The sequence below is a fragment of the Leptopilina heterotoma genome, unplaced genomic scaffold, assembly GCF_015476425.1.
Source record: "Leptopilina heterotoma isolate Lh14 unplaced genomic scaffold, ASM1547642v1 Lhet_60, whole genome shotgun sequence".
Lineage (NCBI taxonomy): Eukaryota > Metazoa > Arthropoda > Insecta > Hymenoptera > Figitidae > Leptopilina > Leptopilina heterotoma.
The window spans coordinates 5060167-5070012 of NW_025111138.1; the positions used below are offsets into that span (position 1 = coordinate 5060167).

A 9846-nucleotide genomic window follows, 5' to 3' on the forward strand; every position below is an offset into this window, starting at 1 on the left:
TAAAAGCAGCTTTAAGTACAAAGCATCTGTAGCTTTTTCTGCATCAATCCAGATGTTCCTCCGTAGAATCTGGATTGTAACTGATAAAATCTAGTCTGTTGTCCACATTTCCAGCATTAAAAATTCCCAAACAAATGCCAACTATAATTTGTTGAGTATTATTGCATTAATTATTATTTATTTAAAGTAATTATTTAAATTTTAACAGGTTCCTTAACTAGTGTTGCACGTCGAGCAATTCTCGACAAAATCGCATCATAATCAAAATGACAATTAGAACAATTAAATATTATAATTCCATTTCAATTTTTCTATATGAAGTGAGACAAAAAACAAATGACTAAAATTTAAAGAAGAAGAAAAAGATCGAGGACGAAAACCTCAAACAAAAACGGAAGTAATTCCATAAAACCTACAAGTCACGCATATTCTCCATGTACTTGCTTCCTGAAATATCAAAAGACGGAAACTAAATGAAACGCGTGGATTTTTGTTCTCTATTTTTTTTTTTAAATATAATCACATTCTCTGGCAAAGATAACAATGTCCGTTGGCATTGTGCGCGCTACAATAGCCCGTCTAGGATGTCACTTACACTTACAGCAACATGAAATACGCATATGTAACAATGTGAATATGCCATATCGTCTTGCGAAGGTTGCGACATCTACCACGAGTCTGTCCTCGGTCTAATATGCTGATTACCCACTGTCTCATCCGTCGAATAACGATACTTTATAGTGTGCCCCCGCAATATTTACAGTCTCGGGTCGACTACACGGCAACTAGATGAAAGCTAATCTAATTCAGTCCATCAAACTGTTACCATATGACTTTAGAGAATGATCCATCCCTTCATCATCATTCACAAAGTATATTCGCCGTCATGAATATAATTTAGGCAAAAAATTTCACCAATCAAATTATATTCCTTTTTTTTTATTTCTTGGTTCAAGAAATTTATGACAAAAATATTAAAATATCGTACTAATTTTTAGCCCAAATTGGCACACGAACATGAATTTAAATTATTTAAATAATTTTACATGCAAATTCGCAGATCTATTATCTAATATTTTTTTCTTTGGAAAAAAAATTGGGGAAAAAATTCGAGATAATCAAATTTGGAAGAAGTGCGTCACAAGGAGTATAACGGATGTTTTTATAAAGATTTTCTACAGTTTGTTAACTTCAAGGAATTAGTCATCTTCAGAATCATCGTCTATGACACAACAGCGAAGAAAAAACGTTCCAAAGTTTGCAAGTACAATCACGACATTATTTCCTATTCGATATTTCCATGAAAGCAAGTTATACGATAATTTGCCAAACTAGTCACTTCCTAAAAATATCACATTTTATTTCAAGCAAATAAAATTTTTCTTTCAAAAATTACGTGAAAGAAACTATATTATTTGAGTAAAATGTTTGATGAAGTATCATTAGAGAAGAATTTTTACTAAAATTTAGAGTATCATGATGGGTATTTAATTAACGTGTTGTGTATTAAAGTATTTTGTTTTAAAACATTCAGTATTGTGCGCTCACAAAAAGTCCCCATTGCATAATTTTTCCACCTCCTTTTCCGCAATGAATATATGATTCACTTTATTGGTCACAGGAATTACAAATAACAGCGCATTAATTGCATTTCCGTAAAAATTTCACGTTTTTACATTGATAATAATGACACCTAATTAGTGGGGATAAAAAAAGCACGAAGGCATTTCACATCATGGATAAAATGTACAAAAAAAATGTGTATAACTTCCGTTTATTAATACCAAACGTATCATCAGTCTTTTGATTGGTAGTTCGCAATATACATGATGGTTTAGTTTGTATGTAATAGTGATAGGTCAAATACCTAGTCCTAATCTATTATAAAAAACCGGTTACGTTCGTATACACTGTACATCCGCACACTCGAGTTTCGTATTGAAACGAAAAAGTTTCTTGCTATTAATTATCATCACAATAAGTTCAAAACTGAAATGAAACTAAAAAACGATTCTGAACGAAAATTAAAAAGTGGCTAAAATTAACTCGAGAATAAAAATTTATTTCATTAGAAGAGTCCTAAATAAATTCTCGAAATATGCGATTTTTTTTTTAATTCTTTATACAATTCTTTAAGACTCAAGTCATAAATTTCGCACATGCGTAAATAGGGAAGCTAATTTGAATGAATGGGATAAAAAAATCTTTAAATGATGAAATATGATTGCAAAATGAAACAAAATTTCTAAACGTGTGCCATAAAGAGTCTAAGGAACAAAAGGAACAAATTTTTTTTATAGAAAAAAAAATTCTCGCCAGGAAGAGTATAAACTAACACTTATAGCAAAGTGATCGTCTGACAGTTTTCAAGGATTATTGAAGATATGTAATATTTGAAAGATTAACGAAAGTTATTTGAATTAAAAAAATAAAATATTCCCAAACTTCAAAAAAAAAAGAAGTGGAAGTCATAGTACTTATCATTAATTAAGATAATTAAGTACCTGCTTCACTTTGCGTTATTAAGTAAATTGTTAAAAAAATTATTCTCAAAAATTTTAATAAGATTCTTAGAAAAGTGTTACAATTATTATCAAAAATCTTTTGAAATTCAAGTTTTTTCAAAATCTACTGTTTTAATAAAATTTCCCAAAAGAATTTAATTATTTAAAAGAGTTTTAATAAAATTTTTCGCAAACATTCAATTATTTTTCATAAATAACAAATTTTTTACAGGAATTTATTTATTTAAAATACAATTTTCAATACATTTTTTCGAAAGAAATCAATTATTTAAAAGAATTTTTATAAAATTCTTCGCAAGAATTCAATTATTTTCAATGAAATTTTAATTGAAGGAATTCAATTATTATTCTTATAAATAATAAAATTCTTCGTTAGAATTTAATTATTCTCATAAATAATAAAATTCTTTGCTGTAATTCAATTATTTTCATAAATAATAAAAATTTTACAGAAATTCAATTATTTAAAATACAATTTTATCATTAAATTTTTTTGCAAAAATCAATTATTTAAAAGAATTTTTATAAAATTCTTCTAAGGAATTCAATAATTTTTTCAATGCAATTTTAATAAAATTTATTAAAAAAATTAAATTATTTTCAAATTTTTTAATAAAATTTTATAGAAGAATTAAATCATTTTTAATACAATTTCAATTAAATTCGTCGAAAAAAATGTAAGAATTCAATTATTCTCATAAATAATAAAATTCTTCTCTGAAATTCATTTATTTTCATAAATAATAAAATACTTTAGATAAATTTAATTATTTTAAATATAATTTTAATAAAATTGTTTGCGGAAATTCAATATTTTCATAAATAATAAAATTTTCACAAGAATTCAATAATTTAAAAAAAATTGTTATCAAATTTTTCGAAGAAAATCAATTGTTAAAAAAATTGTTAAAAAAATTGTTATTAAATTCTTTGCAAGAATTTAATTATTATTATAAATAATAAAACTTATATAGTAGAATTTTCATTATTTTCAATATAATTTAAAATATGACATTTAAATGAATTCCTCGAAAAATGCAATTATTCTTAAAAATGTTATTAAAATTCTTTGAATGAAATCAATTATTGTCAAAAATTTTGATTCTTTATAAAAATTTAATTTTAAGAAATATTCAATTGTTCAATAAATTATTTATTTTTGTGTTTAAATAACTGAATTCTAAAAAATGATGAATGTTTTAAATAATTTTAATGAAAAATTTCTACAACAAAATAATTGAATTATCGAAAAATTACGGTTGTAATTTTTATAAAAATATGGTTAAATTTAAAAATGGGATTTACATTGAAAATCACTTCAAATATTTTAAGTTCTGAACGTAATTTAATCTTAAAAATCTAATTTTAATTTCCGTAAATAATTTAAAAGGACTAAATTATATTTCTAATTATTTGAAAATTTTGTTAAATTTAATTGCAATTATATTTTTAAAAATTTTATTGTTTTACTTGTAAAAATTATTTTTCAATACCTATAATCGTATTTTTGAATAATTTAAAATTAATATTTAGAAAATTATTGAATTTTGTAATTTGTAATTAAAATTAGTAGAATAAGAAAAAATGTAAATATTTTTTATTGAAAATTAGAAAAAAAAATAAGGGAAATAAAATGCAGAATCTAATTTTTGTGAATCGTCTAACTTTCCAATATATAGCTTTTTTACTACTTTTTTCGGTCTTAAAGTTACTTTTTTCTACTTTTTAAATATTGAGTATCGAGTGCGAACCCTGTTTTTTCGACTGGGTTATTAATTAATTCTTTAAATTAATAGAAAATTAAAAAATTATTCAGTCACTAAATATTGAAAACTAACGAATTTTTTTTAAAGTAACAAATGAACCCTTCATGTTTATTATACAAAAAAAAGAGAAGATTTTTGTTTAAGATCGCATGCCACTGGACAATGATGGGTTATGATGAAAAGAAAAGAGACGTGGTAGAAAGTAGAAAAGGAAAAAAGAGAGTGTGAAGAAGAGGGAGTAAAATATTCAAGAAAGAGAAGAAGTGGGATAAAGGCGACTGTTGAGTGTACATTGACGTCACTTGAACAACTTGATGTGATCGCAAATGCAGTCGCCGGTTAAACTGCTTCTCGCACTTAAATCTTATTAATCCTCATTTTCTCACTGTGTGTGCAAAAAAAAAATAGTTTTTCTATAAACATTTCTCTTTACAACAAAAAAAAGTGACACTTAATTTTTCTCTCTAACAAAAAAATCAAAAACAGTTTTGAAGACAATGTCACAAAATGTACCGTTTAATGGACATCAAGTTTACAATACAGGAATTGAAGAAACGCGAACAAATTTCGACAATGAGGCGTAATTTGTTTCCGGCGTTAAATTTTAAAATTCGAATTTCCCGCTCTTCAATTTACGAGCCACGTGGTCTTGAACTTCAAGGAACTGATCGTGATTTTAAATTAGAAGTGATTTGAAAAAGAATTAAAATTCTTTTTTAGTGAAATTTTCTTTGATATTCTACAAGTGTTGGGTGATTGTTATTGTTATTGTTATTGTTATTGTTATTGTTTGAGTCGAGGAATAAGAGAAAAAGGGTGAAGAGTCATAGAGTAAAGAAGGGAGGGAAGAGAGAAAGGCGTAAAAAATAGGTAAAGCGAAAATTAATTAAAGAATTAATTAAAAAAATTAATTAGAATTTAGAATTAAATTCAGCGAACGAAATGGACATTTTTTTAAAGACACGTGTAGGAATTTTAAATCTCAAGTATCTGCGGGCATAAATCTTAATTTAAAAAATTCCTAATCTTATTATTTTCCTTTTGAGAAACAAGAAGCCTAAAATCGTCTTAAGGTTTAAAAATTATAAAGATTCATTTGTATTAAATATCCACCTTGATTTAATAATCAACTTACAGTTTAAAAATAAATAAAACTAAACAAATTATTAATTTTTATTTATTTTTAAACTGTAAGTTTTATTTATTTTTACTGTAAGTTGACTATTAAAATAAATTAAAAATTAATTAAAACGAATAATTTAAAAAATTAAAAATTAATTACAACGAATAATTTAATAAATCAAAGATAACTAGAACGAATAATTTAATAAATCAAGAGTTAATAAAAATTAATAATTTAATAAGTTAAACATTAATTAAAATTTTTTTATTAAAACAAAAGTCAATTAGAATAAATAATTTTTAAAAATAAATAATTGCAGTTTCTTTCAAATTAAAAATTCTCAGTAAATATTTTTTAATTTAAAAAATTCTAATCACAAATTTAATAAAGAAAAGAAGTGAACCAAAAAAATTAAGAAATAAATGACAATGGAAAAAATTGAACAAGAAAAGAGGAAAACTGAAGAAAATAATTTCAGAAAACTAAATTATACCTCAGACGTACTTATAACATTACTTCCGGTAGAATTATATTTCATGAACATGAAGGACAATCTTCTCACTATAAAATTCTCTTAAACGTGCCTTAAACTGTTGTTTAAGTTTCATAGTTTCAAAGTTCTCTTGAAACTACTAAAAGTCGTATTAAATAATACTTTCTCACTTGTGTGATGAGAATATAAAGACATTATTTTTTTTTTTTGGTATAGTAAATAATTTATTTGGTGTTTATAAACAAATTGTAAATGATAAACGAAAACAGATAAAAAATAAAAAAATAAATAAAAAACAAATTAAAACAAATTAAAACAAATTAAAAATCAAATTAAAAACAAATAAAAAATGAAAAAACAAACAAATAAAAATAAGTATAAACAAATAAAAAATAAAGACAAATAAAAACCTCCAGAAGTTTCGATTTTTAAAACAATTCTAAATATACTTCCAATTTATATTTAGATATAACGTTTTACTTTGAACGTTTAAAACTGAACGTTTATTCGTAAGAAATGAGTAATTTTTTGATTAAAAACGAAAAATTAAGATAAAAATTTCTTTTAGAAATTTATGCTAAATACGATGAAAAATGATGCAGCATTTGGATTAATAAAATCCTTGTGCGTGTTACAAGATGCTTGAAAGGCTCACGACACGCGATGCAAAACCAGTAAATATTTTTCGAGAAAAATGTGAACGTACAGAAAATTACTAGGTAATTCATATGTGAGTCAGGATTCACATACTTTCAGGATGTTTTACTCAATTCGTTTTTCAATTCAGAGAATGCTCTTGACTTGCAGCAATATTCTTGTTAATTTTAACAATTTATCAATTTTCATTTTTTCCCTTTCTTATCATTAGTCTCATTATATTATTATCATCATTATTCCCAGTGGGGAAAGTTCTACAGAATTTTACAAGAATGGTTCTGTAGAATCAATCTACAAAAATTCTACTGAACAGTCTAATAGAATTTCTCCAGAAAAAATCTAGAAAATTTCTAGGTACTGAATTCTAGTAAAAAATTTTTGGACAAAAACTATTCATTTATTCTAAACTAATTCTAAACTATTCATTTTTTTAATAAAAAATATCAATAAAGAAAGAATTGCGTAAATTTTTCTCTCTAATAGTTACTAATTAGATTGGGTTATCACTATTATTCATGATTAATATTATTATTTTTATTTATAGATTTTTGAATCTAGAAATACATGATAAACCAAATTTCAGTTAAACTCCGGTTTTACAATAAATTAAATTAAACATTAACCGGAAAAAAATATTCAAATAAGCAAAATTGATTTCGATCCCCTTTCGAAAATAAAACACAAGTTTCTTTCATTTTTTTCCCCATTTTTTTTCACTGGTAAATGAATAATAAAATCCAGGGTCGTTTTGAAATCTGAGTTTAATGTTGGATCAGGTGAACATTCGTGAACTGTATATTATAAGCTTCCCCCGCCATAAAAGATAAATGCCATAGCATCCATTGGTACACTCTCGTACCTTCCGTACGAATTTGAAACAGTTGCGAGAGCGACACGCATCCGAGCGTTTGTCGCAAAAAAAAAAAAATCAAAATTCAAATAAAAAATCGCGACTTAAAACGAAAAGACGAACGACTCTACTGCCAACATGCGATCGTGAAAAGAGGAAAAAATTTTAAGAGTTTAAGAAAGAAAAAAACAAAAACAACAATTAGGAATAAATAGATTTTTCAAAGAAAAAAACATTGCACACTAAACTCGAATATCTCAAAGGTTATCCTATTTACAATGCCCAGTATAGTAATGGCTCACTAATCAAAAATACAAATTTATCGACAATTTCATTATATTAAAAGTGAAGAAAAATATGATTAATTTGTTTGCTCTTCTTTACCGTATCAATTAGAAGTTAAAAATAAATTGTAACTTGTCCTTTTTGAATAAATAAACAATTAATAAATCAGAACTGAAGAAATAAAAATTAAGAATTTTAAAATATAAAGAAATAAAAATTAAGAAATTTGAAATAAAGAAATAAAAATTAAAAAATTTTGAAGTAAAGAAATAAAAATTAATAAATCAGAAAACAATAAAATCCAAAGTAAACTAACAAAAAAAGTTTACCCATTTCTCACTATTCTTCTAATTTATAGTTTCCTGATTTTAATAATTTGCACCTTGCGAGAATTCTCTCTCTCTCTCTCTTACAGCAACAAAAAAAAAAGATTTTTTTCTCCAATAATTTATAAACATTATATTGAAGAGTAGCAATTATCAACTATTAATTATCACACGACTACCTCACTTTTGAAGGATTAAATCTCATTAATTCTCACCTTCTCGTTTGATATTATGCAAATTATAAATTAATTATTGCACTAATAGCATAATATTATGACAAGTCTAAATCTTGGATAATAATTTATGAAAAATTTTTACCACCAAATTATGTATATTCTAATTTAATTTGAAAATTATACACCGCACACTATGATATATATATATATATACTAAAGAGAATAGTTTTTTGCGGTTTGTAAAGAATAACCAATAAAATATTATACAATAGGTGATAAAAATTATTATTATAAATATTTACATATTATAAATAATCATTATTACTCTAAAAAAAAATTTTTTTAATTCAAATAACCGATTAGTTGTCTGTTATCAAATATTTACTTGAATCAAATTTTATTTAAGTCAATTAAATTGTATTTGAACCAATAATTTCAGTATTTGTAATAAATACAATTTAATTGATTGAAATAAAAATTATTCGAATCAAATAAATTATGTGTTCAGTGTATAAATATTTATAAATTATAAATAATTATTATAAATAAAAGAGGAAAAAATAATTTTAAAAAATTAATTTTTTATAAATAAATTTTAGTTATTAAAATATTTGAAATTAATATTATATCCAAGATTAGAATTATTTTATAATTTATAGTTTTGTAAAAAAATTTACCCCAATTGTTCTAATTATATTAGGAAAAAAACCAAGAAATATAATTAACAAATAATGACAAATTCCCAATCAAACAATCAGTATTTTTTGTCATTAATTTTGTATTTTAATTAATTTCATAATTAATAGGGTGAAGTTTATTTTGCATCGCTCTTTCCTTCATTGAAGAAAGTAATTTATTAATTTAAATAATTATTTCTCCTCTTTCGGTTGATAATGACAATCAAAACATTTGCAAGATTTTCTCATTTTTGATATAATTATATTAGGAAAAAAACCAAGAAATATAATTAACAAATTAATGACAAATTCCTAATCAAATTTCAATCAGTATTTGTCATTAATTTTGTATTTTAATTAATTTCATAATTATTAGAACAAAGTTTATTTTTTTCGCTCTTTCCTTCATTGAAGAAAAGAAATTAATTAATTTAAATAATTATTCCTCCTCTTTTGGTTGATAATGTCAATCAAAACATTTGCAAGAATTTCAAAAAATAAAAGTTTCCATTTTAGCAAACAAATTAAAAATATTTTTCGTTTATTTTTTTATTATATATTGTTTATTTTCTACTTTCCAGACTCAAAATATTTACAGAAATATTTTGTTTTCAATTTCCAGAAAACGAGTCAGAGTACGTAAGACAATTTTTAAAAATATGGTACCTGAAAAAATCTTTTCTACAATATCAACAAAGAAGACAACAGTGAGTTTATAACAACAATGACATAATAATATACAAACATCATAAAACAATTTATTAATAATCGCAAAATTATAATTGTTTTAATCGAAATGCCAAATCAATGATATTGTGATTGATTCGATTAATAATTATGAATCGTGTGAAAATATAAGATGATAAGCCTGATATGAATTAATTCATCGTATAATATTGAAAAAGTGGAGTAATCTTGAATTAAAGGTCAAAATGCAATTAAGAAAAAAATCCAATCAAAAGGTGATT

The 9846-nt window shown here is 23.8% G+C and overlaps 1 protein-coding gene across 1 annotated transcript in view; it reads left to right on the forward strand.

Moving 5' to 3' along the window:
• The window catches only part of LOC122509361 (inward rectifier potassium channel 2-like), a 39681-nt gene extending 30042 nt beyond the window's left edge, over nt 1-9639 (forward strand). Inside the window, exon 10 of the mRNA XM_043623362.1 lies at nt 9501-9639. The gene's annotated coding sequence lies outside the window, so the exon portion shown is untranslated. The remainder of the gene's footprint in view (nt 1-9500) is intronic.
• The last annotated feature ends 207 nt before the right edge of the window (nt 9640-9846 follow it).